Source organism: Anolis carolinensis, chromosome 2, assembly GCF_035594765.1.
Source record: "Anolis carolinensis isolate JA03-04 chromosome 2, rAnoCar3.1.pri, whole genome shotgun sequence".
Taxonomy (NCBI): domain Eukaryota; kingdom Metazoa; phylum Chordata; class Lepidosauria; order Squamata; family Dactyloidae; genus Anolis; species Anolis carolinensis.
Window position 1 is genome coordinate 125,652,023 of NC_085842.1, and position 24,000 is coordinate 125,676,022.

The following is a 24,000-nucleotide window of genomic DNA, read 5'->3' on the forward strand; positions in this document are numbered from 1 at the left end:
CACTGATAGCTATTAGGACCCTGATGGAGAACTGGGACTTTACAAGAGTGTCCCTCAGCTTTAAGAACCCTTTTATACCTGGTCAACTGCTAAAAAAGAGGGCATTCTTGGGTACCTTGGGAGTATTTCCAGCACGTTTTTACAAAGATATCTGCAGTAGGCCAGCGCTCCCAAGAATTCAACCGAACACTGACACAATGGAAGAGCTACCAGTTAACTAGCTCCCCCCCCCCCCCAGCAAAGCTGTTGGATCTAGTGCCCAAAAATTGGCCCAGTACAGAGATTCCATTTGGTGAATTATACATAGGTGAAGAAGGCGACTTGCTGGAATCATTTCAATGCCTCCCAAAAACAAGCCAGAGAAAAATACTAGATAGATTGAGATCACTGCAGGAAGAGCTCCAGGACAGGATGACAAAGGAGGAAAAAAGTCATCTGGGGATAGGTCATTGTAAGGGGGAATTAGTGGCGAGGGACGCTTCTAGCAACAACCCACAAACTGCCACTGCTGAGGCTCCGATTCCCCTAGGCCCCAGAATGGAACTGCAACTTTCATCATCCTTACACAGACAAAAGTGTCAGATGGGGGAGGGAGGGCAGTCGAAAACAAAACCCATGCTCCTTTGGAGGCATGACAATTAAGTTCTAGGAACATCATCTCCGTGCTGACATGAAATGTAACTGGTTGGCACTCCTCCATTAGAGATCCCGATTTCACAGACTTCCTCGGCCTCTATCATATTCTACTAATTCAGGAGACATGGACAATGGAAGAATTGACACTAAGCGGCTTTCATTCATATACAGTGAGGGCCGAGACGGGGACTAAATGTAGGAGAGCTAAAGGTGGAATAGGGATTCTAGTTTCCACTTCATTACTACGCCCCTACCCAAATCCAAAGCGGGTGCAATGGCAGTGTTGCTCCAATTTCATCATTGCACATTAATGGTAGTTAATGTATATATGCCCTCATTGAGGAGGAAAACACAGACAAGAGCCAGATGGAAGGAATTGGAAAAGTATGTTGCAAAATCCAACCACCTCGGTAGTCCTGGGGGGAGACTTCAATGCAAGGATGGGCCCTGATAACATCTCACTTCACAGACAACACAAGATTCTCCCTCCCGAGCCTGTAGATGATCTATACCTCTTGACGCGACAATGTAAGGATCAGAAATCAAACCTTGCTGGCTCAATCAACTGCCAAGTTAAACCTCCACATATTAAATGGTACCTTAGAAGGAGACCACCCTGCCAAATTCACCTATCTCTCTGGAAATAAAATGAGTGCCATTGATTATATTGCCATATCGAGGGATCTAATACCACATGCCAAGCACCTGGAAGTCATGCCAAAACTCGATAGTGACCACTTTCCTTTTCTTCTCGAATTAGCCATTTCTATCCAAGTAATAGTGGACTGTCATCAACCCATCTTACAACCAACTGGAAAAGCCAACTGTCGAGGGAGGATCAGTTACAACTCAATTATCACAAAACGAAAATCATGGTGTTTTCCAAAAGACCTAAGCTCCACCATTGGAATATAGATGGGAGTAAAATTGATCAGGTTCCATGTTTTAAATATCTGGGTGTAGTCTTCCACTCTTCAGGCAGCAGAAAAGCACATGGAGGCTGTGTGGCTGAAAATGAACATAGGAGTTTGTCTGCCATATTAAAATACCTGAGGTCAAAAGGGGGGCAATTTATACCCGTGGCACTCAAACTTTTTGAAGCCAAGTCAATGGCCCAACTCCTTTATGGTGCCTAGATAGGACCTTTTTCTGACTTTGCCCCACTGGAGATTGTCTAATCCAAATTTTTAAGATCAGCCCTACAGTTTCCAAGGTGTGTCTGTAACGCTATCCTACGCCTGGAGACTGGCTTCTTGAGAGTGGAGACCAGGGTGTGGATGGAAATATTGAATTACTGGCTGAGACTATCCCTTGCGCCCCTGGGCCTTGCCCCATTCACTATGAAGGACAACTTCCAATCTAGTTGGCAAAAGGAGATAGTACACAAAATTGCATCTCTTGGTCTATTCCCAGAACTACTAACCAGCATGGGATATGACCAGGCCAAATCCCTGGTCAAGCAATGTATAACAGACATTGAACACCAAATAGATCTGGCCAGTGCCCCATCCTTCATCACCAATGGAGACAGTAGGAGCCATACCTCCCCTATGGGATATCTTACTATGTTGATGATAGCCAACCATCGGAGAGCCTTCACTTTGGCACGATGCCATGCGCTTCCATCCACAGTACTGGAAGATCAGTTACCAGAAGATCCCATACTCTGAGAGGCTATGTGACTCAGGTCAGATAGAAACAACGGAGCATGTGCTTCTGCAGTGCCTGTTTTATAGAGACATTTGAACACGTCTCATCATGCCATGGACAACTAAATACCCAGGACATTCTGGACAATTTTACGTAACCTTATTGCTCTCAGCTACCATCTCGGCTGTGACCTATAATGTCACCAAGTTCTGCACAGCTGCGATTAAAATCCGGCAGATGATGATTGAGAGCCAAAAGAACTAAGTATCATCTATAGAATAGAGTTGGGAAAGCAGATATAGACTGATATTTATAGTTATAGACTGCTATTTACAGTTATGGGTATTTCCTCTTGCCCCCCCCCCCCAGGTGCCATCCCCAATTCCTCCCTTTAGACTCCCCCCGGATGATCCCGTGGGTTGAGTTGGGTCTTAATGGTACTGGTATGTGATCTTCAGCCTAGATTTTAAATTTTGTCAATGATTCAATTTTATAATGGTTTATATTAATATTGAAGTCTTTAGCCTAGATTTTAAATTTTGTCAATGATTTAATTTTATATGGGTTTTATTAATATTGAAGTTTGATGTATATAACCTCTCGAGTTTCATATGGATGTACGGGGACTGGGTGCCCTTGATACGGGCTGGTCATTGACTGTAATAAAAGTTTACTTGCTTACACTTCCCACACTGGATGCATACTTCTGTTTTCCTCCAGTTATCCAGTGGGTTGCTCTTTGTGGTATAGGAGTTCTCCATTATATCAGAGTCCTGAGCCTGGGGAATCCATAGCTATTCTTTTTGCTTCATCCTGGAAATTTGCTCTGGCTTTGGAATGAGACAGCACATGTTTTCATAGTTTTCCCACATGACTTCCTTGTACAAAGCCATACATTCATACATCCCTTCAGGGAAATGTCTTCAGCCTTGGTAGCCATTTTTTCTCCTTGCCTATTTCTTAAAATATTTAATTCCCCTGGTCTTTTTCACCTTTCTTTTTCTTTTCTTTAAAGCTCTATATGGTTTGGACCCAGGTTATCTACAGGATCACCTTCTTCTACATAATCCTCCATGTACATTGAGGTCTTCTGGTGGACATTACTTCAATCAGGCAGGACCAGATTGGTTTGTCACCCGGAGTACTTATTCATCAGTTGTCCCCAAATTGTGAAGTGACATGTTAGAAGAGATCTAAGAGCTGAAAATGTTGCCTGTGTTTAAAACAGCATTAAAACCAGTATCTTCTAGAAGGGCTATTCAGATAGTTTTTAAATTAAGAAATTGTTGTTTTAATATGTATGCTGTTTTGACTGATGTTATACTTATTTAACTGATTGTATATTTTTTTAATTGGCATTCACTTTCATTGTAGTTGGGCCAAGGGGCAGTAATGGTTCTATGGGTGAAACAGCTAGAAGGAGGAAAAGGGGCTAATAGAGAGCAGGTGCTTGATGAAGAACAACAAGTAAAGCCGGTCCGGGAAATACTTATGGCTCCTTCAGAGGATGAGACGTTTTATGGGTTTTCTAGTGATGAAGAGTCCATACTAGATGATGATTTCACAGAGAGTAGAGGAACTAAAAGGTCTACTCGAGAGCAGGAGTCAGATGAGGAAAGAGAAAGGGAAAAGATCTGGGACATACTCACTGCTCCCACGAATGAGGAGACTTTTGAGGGATTCTCTGGGAATGATGGGTCTGGGAGTGAGATGGAGAGTGCTGACTGGACTCAAGTAAATGTGGATGATGAGCCAGGCCATGGGGCTGCATCAGGGAATCAAGCCTCTCATACTTCTGGGACATGGTGAGATCTAAGTCTTGAACAGAGATGGAGGGGCTGGAGGGATGGGAGGCAAGGTCCACTAACAAAATCAAGATCAGTTGTGATTGATGAGGCAAGGGCAGAGTTCTCAGCAGCATCGGACTCCGACGAGTAAGTTAAAAGTAGAGTTTGGAGAACTATTGCCTTGCAGAAGGCAAGGTGTCGTTTTGGGGACATTGCTTTGTCGCTGCCTGTTTTCCTTAGGTCCTGGCTGTACAGCTTCCTGATAATCGGGATTGAATCCTGCTTCGGTGTTCCTGGCTTCTGACTCCTGTTTGGCTCTTGACAATGATGTTCCAGTTTGGCGTTTGTTTTGGCGTTTCTGCTCCAGTGTTTCCAGTTGGGCGTTTGCCTTGGCGTTTCTGCTCCAGCGCTTCCAGTTCAATGTTTGCCTTGGCGTTCCTGCTTTGGCATTTCTGCTTTGGCGTTTCTGCTTTGGCGTTCCTGCTTTGGCGTTCCTGCTTTGGCGTTCCTGCTTTGGCTCTTCTGGCTTCTGAACCTGGTCCGGCTCCTGACCTTCGTCTGTGCTTGCTCCTGGCTTGGCGTCTCTGGTTTTCTCCCTTCGGTCTTTGAAACTCGGCCTGGCTTCAACTACGATTCTGCTTGCAGCCTTTTGGGGGTGTTTTGCTCTTTTCCAGCCCTTTGCGCCACAGCATTGAGTGGCGTCAGTTCTGGTAACGTTTCTGTTACATTTGCTGTGGATTATCAAGCCAGATAATCCGGTTTATCCTTTTGTTCTTGCTTTTGACTCTTTTTGAACTAAGACGTTTACTTTTGAAGAGAAACACTGCAGTTAAGTGTTTCTGAGTTTAAAATATCATTTAATAAACATTTAAGAACTTTCCTTTATGTGTGTGGCTTTTTAAGAGGTGGCTGTGTTACGACATTCATTGTCAAGAGTCAGACGCCAGTTAACATACAAAACAAAGTTTATTCCGAAGATAAGCCAAAAAATAACATAAACACAGGAAATATCCTTGAAACACTTCACTTTTCAGTGTTTCGAGAGTAGATTGGACAATAATAACTCAAAAACAAGCCACGCTAATTTCCCATTCTGGCATTCAATAAAAAACTAAATAACGCTTCAATTCAGCTTTGGAACACAAATAGAGTTAATTGCTGGAAAATAAACAAACTAGAAAAGCAGTAAAGCTGCTTCCACGGTGCAGATAAGCCGAGAGCCTCAAAGGGATGATGAATAGCCGTCGTCAGAAGAATCCAAGGTCAGGTCAGGAGGCAGCAGAAATTCCGAAAGACAAACCAATAGTCAGAAGCCGGGAGTAGCCGTCAGTCAGAGGGCATAGACAGAAGCCAGGTCAAATTCAATCCAAAGTCCGAAGAGGGTGCAGTCATCCAAAACAGGTGCACGATAAGACACAGCGAGAGCCAAGCTAGATGATATCAGCAGATTCAAATCATAGTCCATGTTCAGTCTCCATGGAAACACAGAGATCCCAATGGCGCCTCAGCAACACCTTGCCACACGCAAAGTGCAGTGGCCAAACATTCCCATTTTATTCCCCTTCCTCCTGGGTGACCAAACACTCACACCCAAACACCAGGTGTCCCAAATCTACTCAGAGTCTGAACTCCACACAGCTAGAGCTCGTGGATCTGGAGTACCTAGCAATTCGTCAGAGTCCCAATCATCCTGCCCACACTTAGCCCCATGAACCCTTAAAGAACCATCCTCCCTTCTCCAAGCATCCCAATTGGGATCAGCTCCTGCAGAAACCCCAGGTTCAGAAGTATCCATAAGCCCCAAATCCCCAGACATCTCCGGTGGCTGTGCCCATTCAGTGCCCGCTTCCCCAGCCACCACCTGTTCCTCAGCATCCATCTCCCCATCTGAATCTTCCTCAGAAGATCCCCCATATAGCTCTCTAAGTCGCTTCCTGCGCAACTCCTCCAGTGAACTCTCATCACGAGGGTTTTTTCTTCCTCTTCGAATTCCATCACCATCAACCATAATCCCCGAAGGCGCAGTCACAACATTCATGCTTTCTTTTATTGTGTTAGATGTCTATTTGTTGTTTTACTTTAATCTTCCATTTCTTTACCTTGATTAATAGGGAGAAAGGCAAGTAAGAAATTATGTCCTATAATGGCAGGAGTGGATCTAATATGCGTTTGAAACAAAAGGGTAGATTTCACTTGTATGGTGGAAGATGCTTCTAAGAGGAAGGGAAATTGACTATACCAAATGAAGCAGGGGGACTCCATGCTGGAGATGTTCGGATAGAGGAGGGATAGTCATGTGTTGAGTATCTTATATCTCTTGATCATCTGCAGGCTCCCTCTGAACGGTAAGATGAGATGAGACAAAGTCACCGACTTATTTGATTAGGAGTACCACTCGATCTTTGGACAAATATTATAGCCACCGCAATAACTGAGCTTCAACGTTCTTGGTATTATCAATATCTATTCATCTTTTTTATCTACCCTGTTTCCCCAAAAATAAGACAGTGTCTTATATTAATTTTCACTCCCAAAGAGGCACTAGGTCTTATTTTCAGGGGATGTCTTACTTTTCCACGAAGAAGAATTCACATTTATGGTTGAATTTTTAAAAAATGAAAATGTATTATCTACTGTACAGTAGTTGTCATCACAAACCAGCATAACCAAATAATAATAATAATAATAATAATAATAATAATAATAATAATAATAATAATAAGTTTATTTACATCCCGCCTCCATCTCCTCCAAAGGGGACTAAGGGCGGCTTACAGCAAAATCAGATACAAAACAATCTATATATATAAAAGGGTAATGAAATTTCGGCCTAGGACAAAACAACAAAACCACACATCCCAGAAACACTAAACTTGGCAGCACAACCCCTCATCCATGCCTCTACGTTCATACAACAAAAAGAAAAGAAAAATAAAGTCCTAATTAGAGGAAGAAGAATAATTGTTTTTATCCAATTGCTGCCAGTTAGAAGCTAAGCTCCGCCCACTTGGTCTCCTAGCAACCCACTCAGCCCAGGGACAGGCAGAGTTAGGCCTCACTTATGCCTCTTCCACACTGCCTATAAAATACAGATTATCAGATTTTAACTGGATTACAGTATATGGCAGTGTAGACTCAAGGCCCTTCCACACAACTATATTACCCATTTATAATCTTATATTATCTGCTTTGAACTGGATTATCTTGAGTCCACACTGCCATATAATCCACTTCAGTGTGCATTTTATACAGCTGCGTAGAAGGGGCCTCATATAATCCAGTTCTAAGCAGATAATATAAGATTATCAATATAATATGTAATAATTACTGTGATATAATAATACAGAACAATATAATCTCTAAAATCAGGACAGTAAATAAAGAGCAACACTCTGAAAGCATAAGCCACAGCAACGCGTGGCCGGGCAAAGCTAGTGATAAAATAAAATATGAAACATCAAAGAACAATAACAAAAACCAATAATAATATATACACAGCAACCAAAAAAAACACAACGCGGTATTAAAACATCGAATTAAAAACAATGAGGTTGCTATAATGGATAAGCAAGTTGCACATTATGAGTTACAAATTTTTAAATAGATAAATAAATAACCAAACTGTGAATCCTTTCAAGAATTTCTATATTATATTTTATTGCTATACAGTTTTTAAATTACTGTTTTAAATTTCTGTTCGTATGTAAATTTATGTTGTTGTTGGGCTTGTCCCTGTGTAAGCTGCCCTGGGTCCTTTCTAGGAGATGGAGGTGGGATACAAGAATAAAGTTATTATATTATTATTATTATTATTATTATTATTATTATTATTATTATTATTTCTTGTTACTACCTTTATTTCCATGTACAACAATCTATGGAATGTACATTTACCGATCCTGCATGTTTCTAAACAAAAACTTTGCTAGGTCTTACTTTCAGGGGAGGCCTTATATTTAGCAATTCAGCAAAACCTCTACTAGGTCTTATTTTCTGGGGATGTCTTATTTTCAGGGAAACAGGGTAGTAACACATCAGCATACAATGGTATATATGCATTCCAACAATGTCCCGAATTTAAGATTTTATTGACAGCACAGTTTCCCAATATGCATTAGGGTGGGGTTTGGAGGGAGTAGCAATACAAGCAAACAAAAAAGTCAACCTCAAATCCATTGATAAATTAGGGCTAGAATGCATAGACTAAAATTAGCAAAGATAATTTAAGAGAAATGCTGACATTCAACTAAATAAAAATGGCATATGATCTATAGTTGAAAGAATGAGATTACATGAGGTTTGCCCACTTTTTCAGACTCATCCCCCTTGTATTCTCCTACAGCTGCACCAAGTTGTACCCATTCAATCCCTGTATTATATCCTGCTTTTGACTGCTCTGGTGACTTTAAACCAGGAGAAGGCAACAACATGAAGGTTCAGGGATCACAGCCATACCTCAGAACACTGTAGTCTGCCCCACTTGCCCCCATATACCCCCCTACCATCAAAATATTTTTGAATAATTACACTTTAAATATAAAATGTCCAGCACTTACTATGTATTGAAAAAATCTGGGTCAAAATATTTAGCCCAGATATACATGAACTATAGTTTGTCAACTACTCCAACTCAATAGATATAATAAATAGGATCACAAATTCACATTAATCGGAGTTCTCCTAACTGTGGATGTTAATGACAAACTCTGTCTCTTTTTCTCATGGCCACTTCAGAGGATGTATGTGCAGGGGAGAATTTTTGGGAGCCTCAGATTTACCTAAATAGGGGGGGGGGGGGAGAGAGAGAGAGAGAGAGAGAGAGAGAGAGAGAGAGAGAGAGAGAGAGAGATTGAGATTCATAGAGTACTCTTGGCTCAGTCCTAAGAAAGCCTGAAGACAGAATGAATTTATTAACCTGGAAAAGAACAGAATAAAATGAATTTCCGTCCACATGGTGCCTAAAAAGATAAAATAATTGAATCTAAGAGACACGATGTTCACCAGTTTGCTCTGTACTTTTTTGCATGGTTAATTTAATGCAATAACAATGGCAGAAAGAAATTGCTTGTGGGAAAATAAAATTTGAAGGAAACCCTCAAGGTTAACTTGAAATATTAATAGTTCTAAGGACAAGGATTGCCAGAATAAAAATTGAAGATAGCTTCTGGTTGTGTAGAAGAGAGAATGTCAGCAGGTGTTGCTTGTTATCCAGTTGTTTTGCAGGTACTACCTACCGAAATTCCCTCTTCTACACAACCATTGAAGGTACAAGAGCCTGCTACATTTTTTTCAGTTTGGCAACCATACTAAACAAGCATCAAGAAAGTATAGTTATATTTCAGATCATATATGTGTGTGTGTGCTGGACTCAGCTGGCTAAGTCTGCACACAATCAGCCCCAGGAGTATGTGTGTGAGTGAGTGAATGTCCTGTTCATGACCATGCTGTTTAGTTTTAATTGGTACCAAGTTGGACAGCTAAGAATTCTAAATGAAATTTCATTTCTCTGTGTACTGCTGATCAATATTCACTCAACACACAACAGCTCTTTGTATCTCAGTGGAATAAAATAAATTGTCAGTCAGCACCAGGCTTTTTGTTGTCACTGGGTCTTTTTCTTCCCCCAAGATAAATTATTCACCTTCTCAAAAGGCAATTTGATAAATGTTTATTTCTTCATAATGCATTCTAACAATCACTGATTTGTGACACTCGCTGTGAATAGAATTTAAATTCATAACGGAAACTTTTTTCCTTATTCTCTCCCCTCCCTCCCCAAGATGATGCTAAGAGAGATGAGGAAAAAAGTGGCTTCTGGAATGTTGCCCCTTTTCCATTTCAGATATTGTGGTGGCCTCCCATGGTATAAGGGGCACTAATTGAATTTAGGAGATGTAATAAGTGAGAAGCACACCCATTCACATTGTGTCGGAATAAGCACCAGATGAATGGATTTGGCAAAAGCAGCAGGGCTGGGACAGCACATAAGCGCCAATTTCACAGCAAAGCGAAAAAAGACTTTGGAACGGTAGGGTTCACTGATGAGTTCCAACAAAGGGCAGGGAGAGATATATTGAGAGATGAAACTTTTCCCAGTACTTTGCATTATGAAAGAAAATCGTCAGAGATAAACCTGGACTGAGTTTTATCTTCAGAATCACATTCTAATAAAATACAGATTTATTTATCTTCTATGAGTGCCTCCACAGTTAGCATGAGACTGAGCCTGCCATTGTTTACCACACAGAGACTGATATATCACCTCCTATGTCTTCTTTAAAATAAATATACTGTCCTATCTTGACAGTTTAAAGGGTTAGGAATGTCATGTATTTTTCCCAAATGGAGTTTCTACCTTATTTTAACTGATCCAATGAAAATTGTTTGAATTTAAGAGTCTTTTTTCCTGGTTTTTTTGGTGGGTAAACAGTTTATTAATGATATGTTACATAACAAAAAGGCAAATTATAGCAGATAAAGTCAGATAACAATCCTTTTGAAATGTACATGCATATCTACATTAGTCAATCAAATGGTTTATTCTAACATTGAGTACATATTATTATCATTAACTCAAAACATATAGAATTGCTTTTTCTACATGTTATCCACTATTTTCAATCTAGGTTTCTACTCATATGGGAAAAGGGAAACAAAGGGTTAATCTCCAGATTATACAAATACATATTAAGTTACAATATGGAGGACAACACAGTCAAGACAGTAATGATATCCTGGGCCAAGGACCTGGGTAGGCCAATAGAATTGGATAACTGGGAGTACCTATGGAATAAAGAATTCAAATTCACAATATCTGGATCAATTAGGGAGAAACAATATAAAATGTTTTATAGATGCTATGTCACCCCAGCAACATTGGCAAAAATAGATAAATCACAAGGTATTTGCTGGAGGTGAAGGAAACAGAAAGGGACTTTCATCCATATGTGGTGGTCTTGTGTGACCATACAGGCATTTTGGAACAAGGTAATTAAAGAGACAAATAAAATGCTACATAATAAGATTTTAAAAAGCCCAGGATTTTGTCTATTAGGTTTACATAAAGAAAACAATAACCAAAAGGACCAAGAAATATACCAATATAGCTTTCCTGCAGCAAGATTGACCATAGCCAAAGACTGGAGAGGGGGAAAAGGTTTAACTAAAAAGGATTGGAGGGAAAGAATGCGGGAATATATGCTAATGGCCAAAATTACCAATAATAGGAGGGGAAAAAGTAACGAGGACTTTTTAGATGGAAGTTGGCCATAGCATATCTGAATAGAAAGTCAGTAATATAGAGGAGTTCCATTAGGAATGTAGAGTTACTATTAACAAGGATAGATAAATTGGCTTAAAGGATTCATAGTGCTTCAGGGTTGGAAGTCATGGTGAAGGGTGCATGGGTGTGGGGAAGGGGTTTTATTTTGTGTGGGATAGGGGTTTTGGGAGCGTGCAGGGTCTATTGTGTGTAATATGTTGTATCTCTTTGTTTGAATGTTAGGGTGAACTCTTATATTTAATTTTTTTAATGAGTAGAATTTAAGTGTCTTGATCAAAATGGTATTTTTACATATCATAGAAATGGGTTCAAGGAAAGGCACACTTCATTGTAAGTATTCTTATATTTCTATGTCTTCCAAGGTGCTTCCAATAATTAAAGTACGCACAAAAGAATGCATCAAAAGGTGAATCACTAAAATTTGCTGAACTGAACAAAAATACAGATATTTTAGTCATTAGAGAAAACTGAATATATTAAGCATTTGATTATTATATATTATGCAATTGACTAAAATATATTTTGTGTTTTTTCAATATAATATAATACATATTATAAATACAGAAACTATGAAAAATGTATCAAAACTGTGAAAATTTCAGTGGGTAAAGAAGACACAAACCAGTACAAAACATGGATGGGGAGAATCCATGGGTGTGGGGGGGGGGGGGCAAGGCTCAATGAAACAGAGTGCATCCAGACTGATTTGAAAAGACAGAAACAAGAACAAAACAAAGATTTTGTTTTTGTTCTTTCCAAACTTATTTTTAGAGAGGCATGCATATTTGTTTATCACAGAATGTATTTGTTAGCTCTTGGTATGATCAAGAGACTTTTTATACCATTTACCCAGATCAATTTATTTCAACCCAATATTTCTTGATTCCCCCATAAGTTTTGGACTCCAATTTCCAGAATTCCTAACTATCAATTAAGCTAGCTGGGGCTTTTGAGAGTTGACATCAAAAACACCTGGAGAAAGGATATTTGGGAATCAATAATACACTATATGATATTTGTGTCCCCATTGTTGGTACAGGCTTTTCAATTGTTTACAACTAGCACAGAAAAGGTTAATCTGAGAAAATGCTTTTTTGTTCTTGTCTGATTGAAATTAGCTTTACAGTAACTAACTTTAACATGAGATCTCCTTCCTGCTTTTCGTGTGCCTTGTATAAAAACAACCATAGGTAGTTTAAAACTATTCTGATGTTGAAGATTCAATAACAATGTGTGTGGTTCTACACTAACAAATAATGCAGGCCAGACCCAGCATGCAAGCGCGGTCGGTGGGGACACGAGACAGGGCCTTCTTCGTGGTGGCCCCCCGACTCTGGAACACCCTCCCCAAGGATCTCAGACAGGCCCCTACATTGGCAGTCTTCAGAAAGAACTTGAAGACCTGGCTGTTCCAATGTGCCTTCCCAGATTAATAGGAAATCTCCAATACCAAGTCCCATAAGCACTTTATTAGAATTAAGATCGCATATCGCACTCTGCACTTGCCCTTTAAGCCTTATATATCACCTGTCACATCAGCACTTTTAATCTTGTACCCATTACTCTGGCCCCGCCCAGTTTTATTGTGTTTTAGTGTATTGTTATTGCTTGTGGTTTATACTGTTTTAATTCTTTTAATTCACCTTTGTTGTATTGTTATATTGTGTGTTGAGGCCTTGGCCTTTGTAAGCCGCATCGAGTCCTTCGGGAGATGCTAGCGGGGTACAAATAAAGTTTAATAATAATAATAATAATAATTATTATTATTATTATTATTAGTTCTTATACATATTGTGGTCCAACAAGGGCCTTGGCTCCAGGAGGGCATCCCTACTGCACATCTGTGCTGATGCTGGTTCAGCACCACTGGGCAGGGGCCCAATTGCAACCCCCTCTGTGTCCCCCATGCTCCTTTGGGAGACTACCCAGCAGCAGGTTGGTCCCCTGTCGCTGCTGTAGCTGTCAGCAACAAGCACAAAGAGGACTGCAGGGGACAGCCATCCAATGACTCCAGGCCACCAGAGCCCAACAAGCTTGTGATAACCATCAGGACACATGTACAGTAGCTGGTTATAGGGACCTGCACTGCCAGAATTCAAGGGAAAGCTCAAATCCTGGTGCAGGATTCAGGATTTCACTGGGTTAATCTGGATCAACCTGAATGCATTATGTAGCCATTTGTAGGCTGATCTGACCTAGATGGGACCAATGGGATCTCTCACTATGGGGTCTTGTAAATGTCTAGTAAAGGTAAAGGTTTCCCCTGACGTTAAGTCCAGTCGTGTCCAACTCTGGGGGTTGGTGCTCATCTCCATTTCTAAGCTGAAGAGCCGGCGTTGTCCATAGACACCTCCAAGGTCATGTGGCCGGCATGACTGCATGGAACACAGTTACCTTCCCACCGGAGCGGTACTTATTGATTTACTCACATTTGCATGTTTTCAAACTCCTAGGTTGGCAGAAGCTGGAGCTAACAGCGGGTGCTCACTCCGCTCCCCGGAATTGAACCTGGGACCTTTCAGTCTGCAAGTTCAGCAGCTCAGTGCTTTAACACACTGAGCCAAAAACTCTGGACTCACCACCAATTCAAGGATGTCAGTCTTTACAATGCACAGCTACTTCTGGTGAGTATCATTTGGGTTTTAGCTATAAACCAACTTTGCTCGGTTTCAGGCAAGGTTAGGAGATGATCCAGAGTTCGTTGGAAACTTCAGTTTAGATCCGGTACAAATTAACCCGATCTATTGTTCAGACAGGTCACTAGCTCTATCATTTTTCCCTTTGCTGATCAGTGCAGGAAAAGGGGGATGAATCATCCCCATGTAGCCACTGCCACCACCACTCCTAGTTAGTCATGGAGAATTCTGGCCATCATGGGTGCCTCTGCTGACATCAGAACAAGGTGCCCACATCATCAGGAAGAAGAATAGGGTGATTTTCCCCTCCTTTTTACAGATTATGTAGGCACCCCATTCTAACATCAGCAGAGGCATCCATGTGACCAGCTAATCCTCCAGTCCTATATTGTGGTCAATGCCAATGTTGGAATGGACCCTGCTGCTTCCTGGTCATGTGGGTACCTCATTCAATAGGATTTTCCAGAGTATAGCAATATTGAAGCAATTGAAGCAATTGTCTACCCAATTTTCTTTTGGTCCCAAATTATAGCATTTTCATGCATCTGAACATTTAGAAATATAATGTAGACATTCAAAGAAAAGAACAAAGCAAAACTATTAGAAGGCTGTGAAAACTATTAGAAGGTGTCAATAATTGTCAATTCCTCATGCCTTGGAATGTTAAGAGACTATGAACAGAAAGACAATTTTGTTTGAGGGACAGAATTCTTAGTGGGGGAAAGGGCAATGTTCTCTTTTTGTCCCCTTCCCCTGGCTACCCTTTTGAGAACCTTCTAAATCAGAAGTCTGGAACGATGGTTTTTTTTCTAATTTTTATACTACTTTTATTTCTGATGTAAGTGAATAGCAGACTCAATGGGTACAGACAGCAGATGACACTGTGCTCATTTTCCTCATACTCTATCTATCTCTTGCTGTGGTGGAATCCATTGTATGGCAAGCAGTAGAAGCGACTGTTTTTTTCTCCTCCTCCCAGCTGTTCCTTTGTGGCCCACACACTCCCACTGCAACTACAGAGGATGGCCTTTTTGCTCTCAGTAGGCCCATGGAAAGGACAACCCTCTATATTTTATGTTGGATCAATGAGGGCAACTCACTCTAGGTTCTCCTTCAAAACCTGAAGATGCCATCAGAGAAACCTACTTCATCCAGTTTTCAAACTGATCCACTACACAATGGGCGCTATGAATGATTTTCCAATTTTATCCCTGTTGACTTTGTGTTAGAAAAGAGAGAGGTAAAGAAAAAAGAAAAAAGAGAAAGCACTTGTAGTGCTAGCAGGAATACTTTGAAGCAAGTTCTAAAGAACATGATGGAATCAAGAGTTCATCCCATCCTTCATATTAGATCTCAAAGATACCATGCCTGCTCTTCTCTCATGGGAAAAGATAGACCTGGAACATGCAGAGAGAATCTCACAGAGAAAGTTGACAGGTAAGTGACAAAGATGATTAGTAAAAAATGGCCTAAAGCATATCTGCAGCTGCTATCAACAGGCTGCTGGGAAGCCTGCCGACCATGAAAGACTGCTTCGTTGTAGGTGAAAGAAGAAAAGACCAAAAAGTAGAGAAAGGTATAAGCCAGTAATATGCATTGCACACTGATGGAAAATATTTCTGCTAATGGCCAGTACCACCCCCTGCCCCCTGCTTCTCATACACACATTGGCTGTAAAAGATTCACTTTTCTTCTTAATATTTCTTTTGCTGCCCTGCTGGTCCCCTTTTGTTTCCTCTTGAAACACTATTACATTTGTATCTAGAATTTTTGTACTGCTTCATTGCCCCCTATTCTTTACTCATGCAGTACTAATGAATGCAGGGACAATTCAAATGTAAAATAGGGCAGGAATGCTGAAGTGAATGCCACTACATTTCTTGCCTCCCCCACCCCACAAAGGATATTCTGATGCAAGAAATTGCCTCCTTTTTCCATAATTCCACACTCCTGCTGCTCATTAATCCTGTTTTTCTACCTCAATCTATTCTTTCCTTTTCCCATTATTTTCTAAAAGCCAGTATTACATATAGCATGGTGCTTCCTACACCTCAAATTGCCTTCCCACTTTAAAAAAGAGGGGGGAAACCCAAACTTGTCTCCACCCTTGGTAACACATTTGCAACATTCAGTGATATACAGGAGCAATTTCACACAGTAATTGCTAAGAAAATTCTGTCTACCTCCTTATTGTATTCTTTGCAAATATAATTTCTTTCTGTCTCTCTACCTCCTAGGTATCCTGCTGAGGCAGTGAACTCTGATAATCATGCGAGTAACATTGAGATAGAGATCAAGTGATGCAGCCAGCTCTATCTCAACTTTGACTTTCAACTCCACATTTACTAGGATGCATGCATCACTGTCTGAGGAAATATAAGTCCTTCTTGCACAAACGGAAAGTGCTTTTAGCCTTTGGTATAAAGTGGCCCAGATTTGAAGGAGCACAATACATATCCCTCCATGCTTCTGAAAATGGCACAAGTATTTCTTCTGTGAGTTATTATGAGTTGTGGGAATGGAGAGTATATATTTACATAATACACATTAATTCTTGCAGTTAATTTGTACAGTGTTAAAATAGAACAAAATGTATGAATGATAGTGTTAATATTTAATTCAGATATATATTTAAATTTATATTTCATAGATATATAATTTTTTAAAATTCAAAGTTATTTTAAAATATTGTAAGTTTGTAAAATGTACAGAGTCCTGTTTTTTTGGCATTAAAAAGCCCAAGCAAACATTTTTAAAGTTGATTACAAAAATTGCATAATCTATTACTTTTTCGAAAATAACTGCAAACCTTTCAAAAGCAGTTGGCAATTTAATGTATCATATTGTTGTAACATTTCTGATACACCATGTAAATGATCTCACATGTCTTTTACAAGCCTAGAAGTTTTGGACCAGGTTTTCATCTCTGAAATGTTGGAGGATGTGGAATCAGACAGATGTTTTTGGATTGCAACTTCCACATTCTATACCAGAGACTGTGCTGACAAAGGCTGCCAGAAATTGCAATCCCAGTACATGTGCATGATTTCATAGACTCCAACATTTCACTGATTAAAAGTGTAACCATGTAACATCAGGGTGTGGTCATGATGACAAAAGCTATTAGTGAGGAAGAACACACACACTGGGGCTTCATATTTTCTTCGGGGAGAAAAGAGAGGGATAGGGCAAATCTGTCGCCCCAAGAGTAGCTCCCTCTTGGCAATGCTTTTCCCATTACACAGGGAAATCATCGCTCTTCTGAAGAAGAACCATGCTGGCTCCATTGGAGTCAGCACAACATAGAAAACCTCCTATGCTGTGCTGACTCCAATGGAGCCAGCATGGTTCTTGACAGAGCCCAATGAAGGCCAGCACACAACATCATATGACTTCGGCAGAGGCCCTATCCCCAACTGGGGTGAAAGCATCACTGGAGGCTTCCCTCACAACATAGAAAACCTCCTATGTTGTGGGGGAAGTCTCTGGCGATGCTTTCACCCCAGTTGGGGATAGGGCCTCTGCTGAAGTCATATGATGTTGTGTGCTGGCCTTCATGGGGCTCCATCAAGAAGACAGGGTGATGAGGTTGCAGGAGATACCCCTCCTCCCTTTCTCTTTCTCCTGGAGAATGGGTTGTTTATAATCTACTTTTGCATTTTGAAATCACTTTGCAGTCATTGAAGTAAGAAGATGACAAAGAAAAAGATGGTAGAAGGAAACTGGGACAATTTAAAGCAGGTGAAAAAAGTAGGACATCAGAGGATTAATTGGGACTGTCTCTGATTTACGACAGCCCTGTCATGGAGTTTCTTCTCAAGATTAGTTCAAAAGTGGCTTGCTTTTCCCTCCTCTGAAGCTGAGAGAGTACAACTCGACCAACCTTACCCAGCTGGTTTGCTTGGCCAAGTGAGGACTTGAACTCTGATTATCAGACTCATAACCCAACATTTGAGCTACTGCACCACACTGAATGACATTAAATTTACTAATGAAAATGGATCTGTATCCATTTTTACAAATGAACTGAGGAGCTATCAGCAGTCTTCATTTGGGCCCTCCCTGCCCAGATAACATCCAGTATCAAAAGCAGGGAAGAGCAGGGTGGCCAACTATCAGAAACTGGGATGTCACATGTCCCACTGGGGACATTGGTGGGCCTCACTTTCCCCTCCTGCATCCTGTGTGCAAACAATAATAAATACTGCTAAAGGTCCTCCAATACCCTGTAGGTATTACGTTCCCATACCATTTTAGATTTAGACCATTTTGTAAGCAGAGCACTTTCTTGTTGTAAATCTAAGGTCTATCTTGGACATAAAATGGTCAGGCAAGAGGGTAGATACATGTCCAAAATGCATTCCCAAGAGCCCTGATTGCATTTGTCAGGAGTTTTTTTAAAGGATTCTGGAGTGTCCCTGGAGCATACAAAAATTACGCTGAGGAAAGCATGCAGCTCGTTGGCCATACTCTCCCTAATTGTCTGGTGTGTACTCACAGATAACCATGTAATTATACATTAAAACTTGCTTCTCAATGTCAGATGAGAATTCTTCCCTACTAGCAGGATTTTCTGAGAGTTTGATCATAGAAGAAGGGCCATTTGTAGTGAGACTTGCATCCCAGAGTGGTTCCAAATATCCCTTTAACCCGAGAGGATTTGTGTTTTAAAAAAAAATGTGAATGTTCCCAGGTTCTAGTCCACCCCCACCCCACCCCCCACCCCCGAAATCATGTGCTTGTCTGGGTAGGGGTATCCAGATAATCTCCCTGAACTTTCCGAGAGGACAGGGAGACACCCCCACTCAAAACCCCTTTAAAAGTGTTTAAAAATAAAATAACTTACCCAGCCACAATTAAAGTGCTGGCGGGCCTCTCCTTGTGCATAGGAATGACGTGCCAGGAGAAGGGGGGCAGGAATAATAGTCCTATGTGCTAGGAGAGGGCCGGCAGCAAGGCTTGGGGAGATTGATGCCATCATGGTTTTCCAGGCTGATTCAGCCTGGAAAATGTGAGATGGCTATCTGGTCTGTCCCCTCATCCTCATCCTCCTCAGCATAGAAGAAAGTTACGTTCCCACATCTGAGTAGAGCTATTGTGAGCAATGTTCCCTTATCATGTGAGCACACTGAACTACAAATTCTCATTAAAGATGAAAGAGATTCCAATAGAAAGAATAGGGAAATTGAGTAACTAATGATAGACATAACCAAATGGAGTAGCTGTTTAAAAAATACTGAGTCAGTCCTACCATTAGGCAGAAGGAAGGAGGCAGTGCCTCAGGCAGCAAATTTTTGCATTGTTGAGCAGAATGTTTTTTGATTATTTACTTTGTTATTATTTTTATTGCCAACCTTGGGAAGAAGTGCTTATGGGATTTTTCTCCCCCATGTACTTAAATAATGTGACTATCTTTGGTTATTATGTTCTATGACTTTTAGATAATGTAATATTTGCTGTGCTTCCTGAGGCCAAAAAATGTTTTGGGCTGGTTCGGGCAAAACATAACCTTAGAATAACAGGTGAAGCATATTCATATTTAGTCATAATACAGACATACAGAGGAACAAAGTTCTGATCTGGCTGTAAAGACTGCCTGATAAACCCCTAGGAAGTAGAATATTAGCACATCAGACAGAAAGATGTGAGACCAGCTCTTTGCCTGCTGTGGTGGGCTTCTCCCTGCCAGGAATTCCTAAATGTAGAAGAGCATTCAGAAAGGATACACACACACACACACACACACACACACACACACACACCCTCTGTAGCTTCAGGTAGTTTCTATGACCTCAGTTCAAAGAACATACATTATGTGGAGTGGCAACCATTGCCATCAATGTCATTTGATTATAAATACATTCTTATTTCCAGAAGTACCCTACAGATGTCTATTGTGGATAGGCTTTTGGACTGAAGCTCCCATAATCCCTTGCCATGTCCACATTAGCTGGAATGGATGCAAACAAACAAATCTAGCCGCCTGTCTCTTTCCCTTTCACACTCACTCTCTATCCTGAGTACACTTGAGGCTTTCAGAGAATGCCCTCTGATTTCGTGTGTGTGTGTGTCAGGAGCAACTTGAGAAACTGCAAGTCACTTCTGGTGTGAGAGGATTGGCCGTCTACAAGGACGTTGCCCAGAGGACACCTAGATGTTTTGATGTTTTACCAACCTTGTGGGAGGCTTTTCTTATGTCCCTGCATGGGGAGCTGGAGCTGACAGGGGGAGCTCATCCACACTCTCCCTGGATTCGAACTGGCAACCTTCAGATCAGCAACCCAACTTTCAAGTCAGCAGTCCTGCCTGCACAAGGATTTAACCCATTGCACCACAGGGTTCTCCAGCCCTCTGATGACCTCTTGAATACACACTTTAAAAAAGTAATTTGCTATATAATTAGTTACAACACTCAAACAAGTAATTCATTACCAATACTATCTTAGTAGGTCATTATGCCACTTAGAAATTTTCTTGTTACTTTCCCATCCCCTTTAAATTACTTTTTAAGTAATTAAGATTCAGGAGAAAATGACATGAAATGAAAAAGTCTTGTTCAAAATATCTGTAGAAGTGCTCTTTAAAAGAAACTTGCATATAAAAATGTTATTTGTTAGCTATAATATGGCTTTGGCACTGTTACCACTTTTTTATTATTTTCTAAATGTAACAATATTAGTTTCAAAATATGTTACATGTAATTCATTATTTCTGAGCATTTTTGCTTCTCTCACACATCATTGCTTGCTTTCTCCTGCCAGTTCTTGATTTGTCCAGATGACTACAATCCTTCACTGTCAATATTTCTGCTTCTAACCACATTCTCATTTCATTTCTGTTTCACAATAAAATATGGCTTTCCTCTGTAAAAACCACAGAATGTGCCCTGTCTAAATGCAATGGATTAAAGGCTATTTTTCTTTTTTACAATGCATGTGCCATGTTTTTCATGGCAGAAGGGTGTGATTTCTGCTAAATGCATCCCAATATCCCAACCCAGTGGTTTCCAACATTTTTTTGACCAGGGACCACTTGACCAGGGACTACTCTCCAACATTAGTATCAAAAGGATTACAAATCAGTTTTTGGTCAACTTTAGATTCGATTTGGTTATTTGGGGTGCTGATTCAGAAAATTGCATTGGATAGACCACATCAGCTCTAGTTTCTGATACAGAACATATGCCATCCAGTAGGCTCCATCTGCTCACCCACAGAAAACTATATTGAATAATCTTGAGAATGGGGGACGCCTGGCTTGACAGCAGTGTGTGCGAAAAAGACCTTGGAGTCCTCGTGGACAACAAGTTAAACATGAGCCAACAATGTGATGCGGCTGCTAAAAAAGCCAACGGGATTCTGGCCTGCATCAATAGGGGAATAGCGTCTAAATCCAGGGAAGTTATGCTCCCCCTCTATTCTGCCTTGGTCAGACCACACCTGGAATACTGTGTCCAATTTTGGGCACCACAGTTGAAGGGAGATGTTGACAAGCTGGAAAGCGTCCAGAGGAGGGCGACTAAAATGATTAAGGGTCTGGAGAACAAGCCCTATGAGGAGCGGCTTAAAGAGCTGGGCATGTTTAGCCTGCAGAAGAGAAGGCTGAGAGGAGACATGATAGCCATGTACAAATACGTGAGGGGAAGTCATAGGGAGGAGGGAGCAAGCTTGTTTTCTGCTGCCCTGCAGACTAGGACACGGAACAATGGCTTCAAACTACAGGAAAGGAGATTCCACCTGAACATCAGGAAGAACTTCCTCACTGTGAGAGCTGTTCGACAGTGGAACTCTCTCCCCGGGGCCATGGTGGAGGCTCCTTCCTTGGAGGCTTTTAAGCAGAGGCTGGATGGCCATCTGTCGGGGGTGCTTTGAATGCGATTTCCTGCTTCTTAGCAGGGGGTTGGACTAGATGGCCCATGTGGTCTCTTCCAACTCTACTATTCTATGATTCTATGATTCTATGAAATCAGCACCCCAAATAATCCCAGGAACAGGCCTAAAAATGCACCCACTTCCAGGTGCTACATGGAATGGTTCCACTCAGGGGGAGGGAGGAGGAAAGCAGTCAACAGGCTTGTTGTCATGCCTTTGTGTGTAATAAATCCCCTCCCAACATCCCCGTTGCCTTGGCACTATAAGAGGGTTTCGAGAGACCAGTCGCTCTTGTTGCAATGGTGTAGTAACTGTGAGGCCGTGGATCATATTTTAGTTCTTAGGAACCACTAGTGGTCCACAAACTACAGGTTGGGAACTATTGTCCTACCCCATGAATATTCCAGTGTGGTGACCCAGGAGCAGCTAAATTGTAAGGGCTAAGCCATAGGAAACTATTTAGCCAGAATAGGAATCCAGTGGTAAGAAGGGCATACTCAAACCAATCAGAAAATGTTACCCTTTAAAACCTGCCTGTTAAGGAAATCCACATGGCCTCTTTGCCTGATTTTCTAAATCATCACCCTGGTCCACCATTTGGGGTATATACAAACCTGTATGTTTCCAATTCAAGTCATACAACTCTTCACAAAATCATGCCAATACTGTTCTTGGTTTGATGAAGTCATTTTCTAGGTGTCAAATCCCTTTGGGTAGTTGAAAAGAGAAAATGAAAGACTATCCTGGGTGGAAAATTCAATAGGCTGTTTTAATATACAGCATGCATAAGGAAGTTGGAAGGGTTCTCAAGAGCAAGCTAATCCAACATAAGGTCGTGCAGGAATACACAACTAAAGCACTCCCAAAAGATGCATATCAAATCTCTGTTTAAAGACCTCCAAAGAAGGAGAGTCTGCAATCCTCCAACGTGGTCTGTTCTACTGTCAAGCATCTCTTACAGTAAAAACATTATTCCTCACTTTGAGAAGGAATACTCTAAAATCTGGAGCAGCAGAAAACAAGTTTGCTGTCTCTTCTGCATGACTTCCTTTCAAATATTTGCAAGTAGATTGTATCATCTCTCAATCTTCTCTGTTCCAAGTTAACTCTACACTAAGCTGTTCCTAGAGCCAAATTTGGGTGTTGAACTACAGCTGGAATACAGAGTTTCAAATGCCTGCTCAGCCATGGACTTATTGACCTTGGGCAAGTCACATTCTCTCAGCCTCAGTGAAAGGCAAAGGCAAACCCCCTTCTGAACAAATTTTGCCAAGAAAATCTCTTAATACAATGGTTCTCAATCTGTGGGTTCCCAGATGTTTTGGCATTCTACTCCCATAAATCCTAACAGCTGGTAAACTGGCTGGGATTTCTGGGAGTTGTAGGCCAAAACACCTGGGGACCACAGGTTGGGAACCACTGTCTTAATAGGTTAATCTTAGGGTCGCCATAAGTCAGAAATGGCTTGGAGGCATACAACAAAGCTTTACTTTGAACACAGTTCAAAATTATCTACCACAAAATACTATAAACATTTAATTTGCTTCTTCCAGAAAGTGCTACAACATGAAAATACATCACAACCTCTGAGGATGCCTGCCATAGATGTGGGCGAAACGTCAGGAGAGAATACTTCTGGAACATGGCCACATAGCCCGAAAGACATACAACAACCCCACAACATGAAAATATATCGACTAGTGAAGAAATGGATAAAATGAATTGTTTGTGAGTTCATGAATGCAACATGCCTCCCTCCCATGATTTTATAAGAATCTGATTTCTTGGCTAATTACACCTTTAAAATGTCCATTTTCTCTGGGGAATCTACAGTATATTAAAATGCATTAAGATAACAGTGGAAAAAAGATCATCACCAGCAGAATTTTAAAAATAAAATAAACAATCAAATCAGCATCAAAGAATAAAAAGATTAGTACAATCAAGTTGAAACCAGAACTTAAAATACTTCCTTTAACTTCAATGTCCTTAGTCCTAAGACCACTTTACTTAGAGTGGTGGAGACTTCAATTCTGGGAATAAGTCATACGGAACTAAGTTATATTTACTTCTGAGGAGGCATGTGTAGGCTGTCACTGCAAAAGTCTAACGCAATGGGGAATGCAGCCTGCATGAAG